General features: G+C 34.8%; 1 pseudogene; it reads right to left on the bottom strand.

Moving 5' to 3' along the window:
* Positions 1 to 8,412: 8,412 nt before the first annotated feature.
* Positions 8,413 to 9,179, bottom strand: LOC125349914 (annotated as a pseudogene).
* Between the last annotated feature and the right edge of the window lie 239 nt (positions 9,180 to 9,418).

The following is a 9,418-nucleotide window of genomic DNA, read 5'->3' as shown; positions in this document are numbered from 1 at the left end:
ATGAAATACTGTGAAGCAATTAAAATGAATGAACTGGCTTAATCACATAAATAGCACCGCTACAGACAAAATAAGGTGCACAGAGCTGTTTATCTTACTTATATTCTAAATTTGGCACCTAAGCCAAAGCATGAGTATTTAAGATGTGAAATGTTTGCTCTGCCAGGACTCTTACCCATACATGAAGAACTAAAAATTTCCTAAAGCAGCCTTTTTTTTTGACTATGAGAGGGAATTAAATATAAGGAATATATACCAAACAGGCAGCTACAGCATCTGAGTGGGCAGGAAAGTCTGACTTCTTGTGATAGATAAAGCCTGGATACCTTTCCAATGACCTAGCTATATGTGAAAAAGAAATATACAGAAAAACTTCCAGAGAAGAACACTCTGTCCAGTCATGACATATGTGTTTCTAAGCAGGAACTTTGCTCCAACCAGGCCTGTCTTTGCTACATAAAGCCTCAAGCATATCAGGGATCTGAGCACTGGAGACAGTTGTAGTTGGAAAGAGCCATATCCAGTTTGGCCTTAGATTTAGCATAGTAGTCACTGAGAAGGACACAAGCCATGATTATGACCAAAGGTCCCATTAGCCAATGATTACAAATGAATTAACTGAGGTATAAAGACCCTATGAAGAACTCAGTTTAATTGTGTAGGAAGACAAAGAAAAAGTCCAACAAAACAAACACCAGGAAATGGGTATTCAATTTTAGGTCCATAGGATGTAGGAAAGCATTCTCCAAAGCAAGAGGTCTTCCTCTGGGGTAATTCTTTAAACTGAATAACATATAGTATTAAAATTCTTTAAGTTTCAAAGGACATTGTGAATGGCAAGTTTAAAAAGACTAAACTGGTAATTTCCTTAGGCTGATTATATGCTTTTTCTAAATATTTTAGAGTCAAGAACACAATATGAAATATCCTTATTACCTAACTTGTGGCTTCTAAACTGAAGTTGGAATATTCCTTTAGTTTGGCTCCCCTACAAACACGGAATCTGATATATTGGTTTAGAGAATGTGAAATAAGTGGGAAAAAGTATGAATAGAATCATTCATTGAAGAGATCAACCTCCCTTAGGATGAAAGAGTTTTAACCTCCATCTCACACATACCTGGTGTATACCTGAGCTCTGAGCAGGCTTCCCCCACAGTCACCTCCACCAGAGAAGATGCACATGGAAAGTTACAAGAATTCTGGCGCAAATAACACAAAGAGCTTCCCATTTGTACCTGCACCAAACAAATAGTCACACCGTGGTCAAGAACACAAGATGTGGGGCTGGGAATATGGCCTAGTGATAGAGTGCTTGCCTCGTATACATAAAGCCCTGGGTTCGATTTCTCAGCACCACATATGTAGAAAAAGGCCAGAAGTGGCACTGTGGCTCAAACGGCAGAGTGATAGCTTGAGGAAAAAGAAGCCAGGGATAGTGCTCAGGCCCTGAGTTCAAGCCCCAGGACTGACAAAAGAAAAAGAAGAATATGAGATGTGACAAGGTGCACTAGTGATTCCCATCCAGATAGGACATTTTCAAACCAAATTTACAGACACACTGCAAATTAAAATAGTGTGATTATCATCAATTTTTTTAATTTTTTACTTTTTGCCAGTCCTGGGCCTTGGACTCAGGGCCTGAGCAATGTCCCTGGCTTCTTTTTGCTGCTAGCACTCTGCCACTTGAGCCACAGCGCCACTTCTGGCCGTTTCCTATATATGTGGTGCTGGAGAATTGAACCCAGTGCTTCATGTATAAGAGACAAGCACTCTTGCCACTAGGCCATATTCCCAGCCCCTCTCATCAATTTTTAAGTTTAAGGAAATCTCTTATCTTAAAATGGAACATGCTTATCTTGGTTAGTCTAAATTGGGTTTGCAAAAGAGATTAACAGAAGATAAATTGTAGTTCAGTTGCAATGAGTTCCATTTGGGAGGAAGTAGGAAGCAATGTGCATATTAACTAAGGACACTACCAGAGAAAATAGCATTTTGTAGTATGAATTGAAAAGGCTTATCAGTAATAATTTTTACATGGTTGGCAATCAGATACCAGAAGAACATACATACCTCTTTCCTTCAACTAAGAGCAGAGAGAAGCTGAGTCTATCAAATTATCAGAAATGCTATGAGTGAGATATAAACCTGTAACCAGGAGAAAATAATCTTTCAAGCTGAATTCTCCAAATTCCATTTCCAACAGGTGGAATGAGACAATCACACTATTCATTTCCTTCCTGTAAGACACTCAGTGTGACTCAGAGCCACCCTAGTCCCCCAACTGCTGTCCTGATTAATTTAAAAGTGTTGTGGAAGGAGTCGTTGAAGTAGAAAAAGAAAACAAAAACTGAATCAAAGGAGCTCTTTTTGCCACATTTAAATAGTGCTGAATAATGATCCTCTGTTTTGTTGCTAACCTAGCAAGTATATGGATCAATACTATGCAAAACTAAAGTAGTAGGCTCAAAGTCAAATGCTTTTCCAGATTAACCCATCATTTTTGTCTACACTGGATAAGACTCAAAATGAAAAATGTTTCACATTATCTCAGGTATAGAAAAGTCATTCTTGAACTTCAAATCAAAAGAATGCCAAGAAAAATGAAATCTGGAAAATTCATCTGAAATTTAGTATCAACAAAGACAAATGTAGCTTCCAGTTTTCTCATATGAGTTCCTTTAGTTTCTATAAGTAGAAATAATTATATGTATAATGCTTTAAATGATCTAAATAATGGAACACATATGGTAAATTATCAAAACATATTAGTGAGCTCCAGACTAACCATAAACTACCTAGACATTGTCTCAAAAAACAAATGAGCAAAACTCAATTCAACATTATGTTGTAGTAAAATTTACACTAGTCACTGGCATTTTAAACACAGCATTTTTCCAAGTCCTTCCATTTCCTTACCAATGGGGCAATGTCATTCTTTCTGAGAGAGGCATAAAATTGCATTGTGTATATGTACCACATTTTCCTGATCCATACTTGGAAAAAATTATACTAAATGAAGTGAGCCAGACCCAAAGAAACATGGACTCTATGGTCTCCCTTTTTGGGAGTAATTAGTACAAGTTTAGGCAAGTTACAGCAGAGGATCACAAGAGCTCATTAGCTATACCCTTATGAACACAGAAGATGATGCTAAGTGAAATGAACTCCATGTTATGGAAACAAATGTTATATCAGAGTTGTAATTACTTTCAAAGTACCATGTGTATCTGTAGCATGTATTGTAGATGATGTTCTTGTATCACCTTCCTGTGGTTGTACCTACACTATCTCTGTAACATTATCTGAGTATATTGGAAACCATGTATACTGGCATTAGAACTAGGAAATTGAAAGGGAATACCAAAATTGAGAGACTCAGGGTAAAAAAAGAAAAACAACTACAAAAGCAATACTTGCAAAACTGTTTGGTCTAAGTGAGTGGAACACCTCATGGGGGGAAAGGGAAAGGGGGTGGGGGGAGGGGGGTATGAGGGACGAGGTAACAAACAGTACAAGTAATGTATCCAATGCCTAATGTATGAAACTGTAACCTCTCTGTACATCAGTTTGATAATAAAAATTTGGAAAAATAGAATATAAACAAAAAAAATAAACACAGCATTTTTGAGTTATCATACATGTGTTATATGAGAAGAATTCGTGTGACATTTCCTATGTGTTCTTAATGTACTTGGGACAAATTCACCTGCATTGCAGCCTCATTCCTCCCATCCTTTTCTTCTCCCTTTTTAAAATAGTATTTATGAGGTTCCTTATGCTATCCGTGTGTGTGTGTGTGTGTGGTACAGTGTGTGTATGTGTTTGTGTGTGCAAAAAAGCCTTCCATCTTCTCCACCTCTCAATATCCCTCCCCAACTCTTCCCATTATTGATCCCTACCTATATAATCCTCATTTTACATTTATATCCATTATTGACTATAATATTATCATCATCATCATCATCATCCTCATTTTATGTCTATACTCTATTAAAAATAAGCTAAATTTGGCCTTTTGAATTTGCTTTTGCTCAACATGATGATCTCCAGTGTCATCAATCATTCATTTTAAATGACACAATTTCATCTTTCTGTATGACTATGTAGTATTCGATAGTATATGTGCGTGTGTATATATATTTTCCTTATCCATTCATCAGTTGTTGAACACCACAACGGAATCCACAATTTTACTATGTAGACAGAGCTGAGACAACCACAGGCATGGAGATGTCTCTCTTGTGTGTTGACTAACTTTCCTTCGAATATATGCTCCATAGCAATGTGGTAGGATTATAAAGTAAGCCAACTTGTAATTTGAGGGGGCCAAGCTTCTGTGTTTATTTGGATTATAATTGTGCACGATAACAGTCCAGGTAAGAGTAAATGAAAGTTTTATTATTTTTCCCATTTTCGCCAGCATTTATTGATGTCTGTTTTCTTTGTAATTACTATTATGACTTGACTATGGAATTTTACTGTAATTTTGATTTATGTTTCTTTTTAGCAAAGGATGTTGAGGATTCTTCAAGTGTTTATTTGCCATTTATACTTCTGAGAATAAAAAAAACTGTTAGTTTAATTCATTTCCTCATTTATTCATTGGATTATTCATTCACTTGCTGTTTAATTTCTGAGTAGTTGGTATATACTACATATTAATCCTTTATCTATTGAAAAGCTGGTGAAGATGTTCTCCAATCTTAATTCTGGTAATTGTTTCTTCTGATTTTCAGAAAATTTTTAATTTGATACAGAAATTCTATGCAGGCAAATCCCTTCCACAGTTCATGTATACAGTCACCTTTGCATAACACAATATAGAAATAAGTGAACAACTATGTCTTAACAACACCTGTCACATGTAACATTCCTCTGTTCAACCAAACAACTTAATTGTTTTTATTGCCACACTTTATAGATTGAGTTGTGAATTGTCAAATAGGAAAGAAGGCCACCAGGATTCTGAGTCTACATTAGGAAAACAAGTTTGAAATTGGATCTTTCACCCTTTTTCTCTGGTACTGAATTTACTTTTCTCATCATCCACTGGGTTCATCATGTAAAACATTGTATGTAGAGACTGAGATGAAAAAAGAAGTCAAATAATTACCCATGCCTGTATCATCCTGCTTTCCCTTTGTTTTCTTTTGGTACTTTTAAGTTCTGAGGTATTACAGTAAGATATTGGATATACGTGGAGTTGAATTTTAAGCACATTTCTGATTTTAACTACATTTTTTGGTAAGACTTTGTTAGTCGAGATGTATCATGCTTGGGATCAAATAATAATTCTGAAGAACACAGCTTTCTTTTAGTTGAAATATTTTATCACATAATTACATGACAGCAGGTATTGTGTGTGATACAGTTAACCTCTTTTATATTATAATGTAACTCCAATTATACTTCCTCTCACCATCAATTCTTTTTTCCATTGTGATGTTCTATATAATTTTTAGCAGTAAGCTTTACTTTTAAATTGATGTTTTTAAATGAAGTTTTTCTTAAATGTCTTTAGAATATTAAATAAATGCCAGTAATTCTGAGTGTCTGAAAATCTGTCACAGAGATACTTTTCAAGGAAATAGATTGTGTCAAGTAGAAATGAAACATGTAAAAATTTCTTACATCTTTTTCACCTAAATCTTTTCTCCATTATAATTCATTAATTTAGAGGATTCAATAGTTTCTCCTTCAAGAATAGGTATGATTTCAATTGTAGAGGTTTGAAGTAATACTGCTCTATAAAACTGATCAAATGATTTTTTTTTAATTTTGCTTCTATTTGTTACTAACAGGGTTATTATTGGAAACCCCCAAAATAAACCTGATATCAATTTCTTCAGATATGTGAAAGCTTTTATTGAAGGCTTAATAATTTGCATGAATTGTCTGAAGTGTTTAGCATATTGACTTTTACTATTTCACCACTGTCATCACCAAAGCCATCATTACAGTTAGCCGTTGTTGCTGACTAAGCACAGTTGTAAACATTCTGCACATATATTTACATATAAATACACATATGTGTACCTACATGGAAATGTACAAATGTATCCATGTAAAATATATGTATATGCAACATATAAATATATAAATATGTTTACATATATACTACATATTAATATGTATTTGGAATCTTGAATGGTTCCTGTTTTTGAAGCAAAATTATACTTAAACTGTTTCAGGAACATAAATCATTAAACACTCCATTAAAAAACACTTTCACTTTAGTATCTACTTAAAACAAGAGTATAAATCAGTAGATTCTTTCATACCAGGTAATTAACAAATTATCCAGCATTCCTAAGTATGCTAAGAAATTAATATAGCTAAAATTTTTGGTTATTTTCCATTCTTCTGTTGGTTAACTCACATTTAAATAACATGTACAATAAGATATTGTATTCTAAATGTATATTTTCCCCAATCTGTTTTATATTTAACCATAGTTAATTATTTTGTTTGTAAGTGCTTTTAGATGACGCATTTTGTTCTTTTTTTAACAAACGATTCTTTATTAATTTACATGAATGAAGACAGTCTCAGCAATACGTAATAAAACATATTCTAAGTTTAAAATTAATCTTCCATTTTGAAGGGTTCTGGACATTTTTTTGCCTTTTCTTTCTACCTTACTGTTAAATACTTTCTTCTAACAAAATAAACAAGTTTATTTCCTTAAGGTCATATTGGGATAATTAAAATTGGCTCTTCAGAATTTAGATATGAGAATTTAGATAAGCTGAAGGCTTAATCACAGATTATACTTAGGTAGGAATTTTATAATATGCTCCAAAAGAACAGATACTTTTTTAAAGAACAAATTTTAAGACATGTTCTAATACTGAGGTGTAAGAAAACCTTCTTGGGGAGCTCAACAATACTTTGCTCTTGAGCTCCAGATAGAAAATTACTAATTAAAGACCATAATGGGCACTGTTGATATGACCCATGATCATTATATTATGTTAGGGGCAAGTGGAGTCTCCAGATTTTAGGAAAGAAAGGCCAACAAAGCTCTTTAAACTCATGTCCATGGCAGATCAATTGATGTTAAAACAATTGTTTCCCTAGAAAGGTATTGTTCCACTAGTACTTTTTCAAGGCTCAACCCTTAAGAGCTGTTCATACTGCTATTTGCCTTATTTATACCACCAATTCTAGGAGTAAATGTCCCAGAAGAACAGAAGCAGATGGACACTGGGAAAACAAGACTGGGAGTACAGAAGGGAATCTGGTGCTCTAGGCTGAATGTTACAATGAATGCACAATGCCAATAAAGAAATAAGCTAATCTAGAAACAGATTAACTCTGACTGTCGTATGTTCTTGAGATAGGTTTATAAAACAACTTGTGTGGTTTAGAAATTCCAAAACTACCTACCACTGACATTTCTGGACATATTTAACAACATAAGGAAATGATAGGTTAACAAACAAAAATAAAAGTCAATTTACTTTTCACTATTTTTTTAAGTTTTTATAAAAACAATTCCTTTCAGTTACTCTGATTAACCTAGGAAGTGACATAAAAAATTACAGCATGCTTTAATACCAATATTTTTTCACAATTTAAGATATAGCCATTGAGTTCAGCATTTCAAGAAAAAAAATTTAAAAAGGAGAATGTTAAAATTCACCAAGAAGATGGTATATTTAATAAAGTTTAGCTTGGCTTGGATTCTCTAAACAAAATTAGGCCCAGAATTTTGGTTATTCTAATTACTATCCCAATCAATATATAGGATATATATATATGGACTCTACCTAAAGGATAAAATATTTGAATGTACCCACTGATTGGACTGTATAGAATCTTGTCTTACTGGGTTTAGATGAGTTAACTCAAAAGCAAACTGTATATTGAGTTCTACTGATTACAAAAGCAGTTTTAAAATTCTGCTTTGTGGTAAAATTTTAGACAAATAATAAATGCAAGACACACAACTGTAATACTGTATTGTTAACAGGAACTTGTTGGGGAAGTGAAATGTTTGCATCCAGACTATCAAAATTCTGACCTTTCAAAATAAAAATGTTAAAACAATGTTTTGAAAATCAGTTTTGCTTTTAAACTTCTGAAACATCAATTTCAATAAAAATCCTTACAGATAAACTTAAAACTTATTACTTTCAACTATTTTTCAGTTATTTGAAAATTATTTACTTTCAATTATTTCCCCAACTATATATTAAACACAACTCCAGTTTCTAAATAAACATCTAAAATGTAATTATGTATGAATGTAAAATAAAATGAGACAATGCAATGCAACTTGTACAGAAAATCAGGGTGATTTGTCAAAGTTTAGAGTTAAATTTCTCTACTAGTGAAAACCTTTTAGTCTCTTCTTAATCTTCAAAACTAGTAACTTGCACTGAGACTAAAGGCTAGTAGAGAGGATCAAACAGATTTAAGCACTGCCCAACTTCTTCTGAAGTGATGCACTCTTTTATCCTTGAAGTAGTTATCTTCAGTAACCAGAGAGTTTCTTAGTCTGTTCTCTGGATTAAACAGACAAGATACCACTGTCTGTGTGCTTCGATCCACAGATTTCGGAGGTGTAACATAACTCCTTTGTTCCCCAGTAGGCCACTGTGGTTGGATCTGATAATTATAATCAGGCAGTTGATACCCAAGGATGACTTGAACTGGTGAACTTGGGTAAGGAAGATATGCCTGAACATACTGAGTTACAGGATTCATCATAGTTGGAGGCGGCATGTAAGTCTCAGTGTTTGGGTTACTCTGAACCTGTGGTGGAAGAGGAGGAGGATTAAAAATCGAAGGACTTGGCTGCACATGGTAAGCACATAAATTTTGTTTCCTGATTGCAGGGCCCAGTTTCAGTTTTTTACCATAGAAATTTATCTATGATTCTATTATCTTCTGCACATCCACGTCATTATAAAATTATACAAAGCCATAGCCTTGGGCACACCAGTTCGGTCAGTGATTATCTTCCTTTCTTTTACTGAACCATATCTAGCGAAGAAGCTTCTGATTTCAGTTTCATCCATCCTAACATCAGTTCTACCAACAAAAAGAATGTTCAGCATGATTTTGCCTTCTGGTAAAACACAGCCTTGGCTGGTGGTAGCTGATGAGAACGGGGTGCTGGCCTCTCTGGAGATGATTGAGTTTGTAGTCTCAGAATTTGCAGCAGACATGATGGCGGCAGGCGGCAGGTATCGCCTATGTGGACGAGGCTTGATGGGGAGCCGCAGCCAGGGAGAGCAGTGATGTCCTCTAGTGAGGCCACTGGGCCTCCAGTGGGTTGGAGATGGAAGACGAGCCGAAGGCAGGCAGCGAGGCAGAGAGCCTGGAGGTGAGCTGCTAGGCTGGGGGCACTGATGCACTGAGGTGGGGGCCGTGCTGATGCAATTTGTTCTTAATGCCTTCCCTTTCC

Source organism: Perognathus longimembris, chromosome 4, assembly GCF_023159225.1.
Source record: "Perognathus longimembris pacificus isolate PPM17 chromosome 4, ASM2315922v1, whole genome shotgun sequence".
NCBI lineage: Eukaryota > Metazoa > Chordata > Mammalia > Rodentia > Heteromyidae > Perognathus > Perognathus longimembris.
Note: the sequence above shows the minus strand (reverse complement) of the source record. Positions and strands in the feature narration are given on the sequence as shown.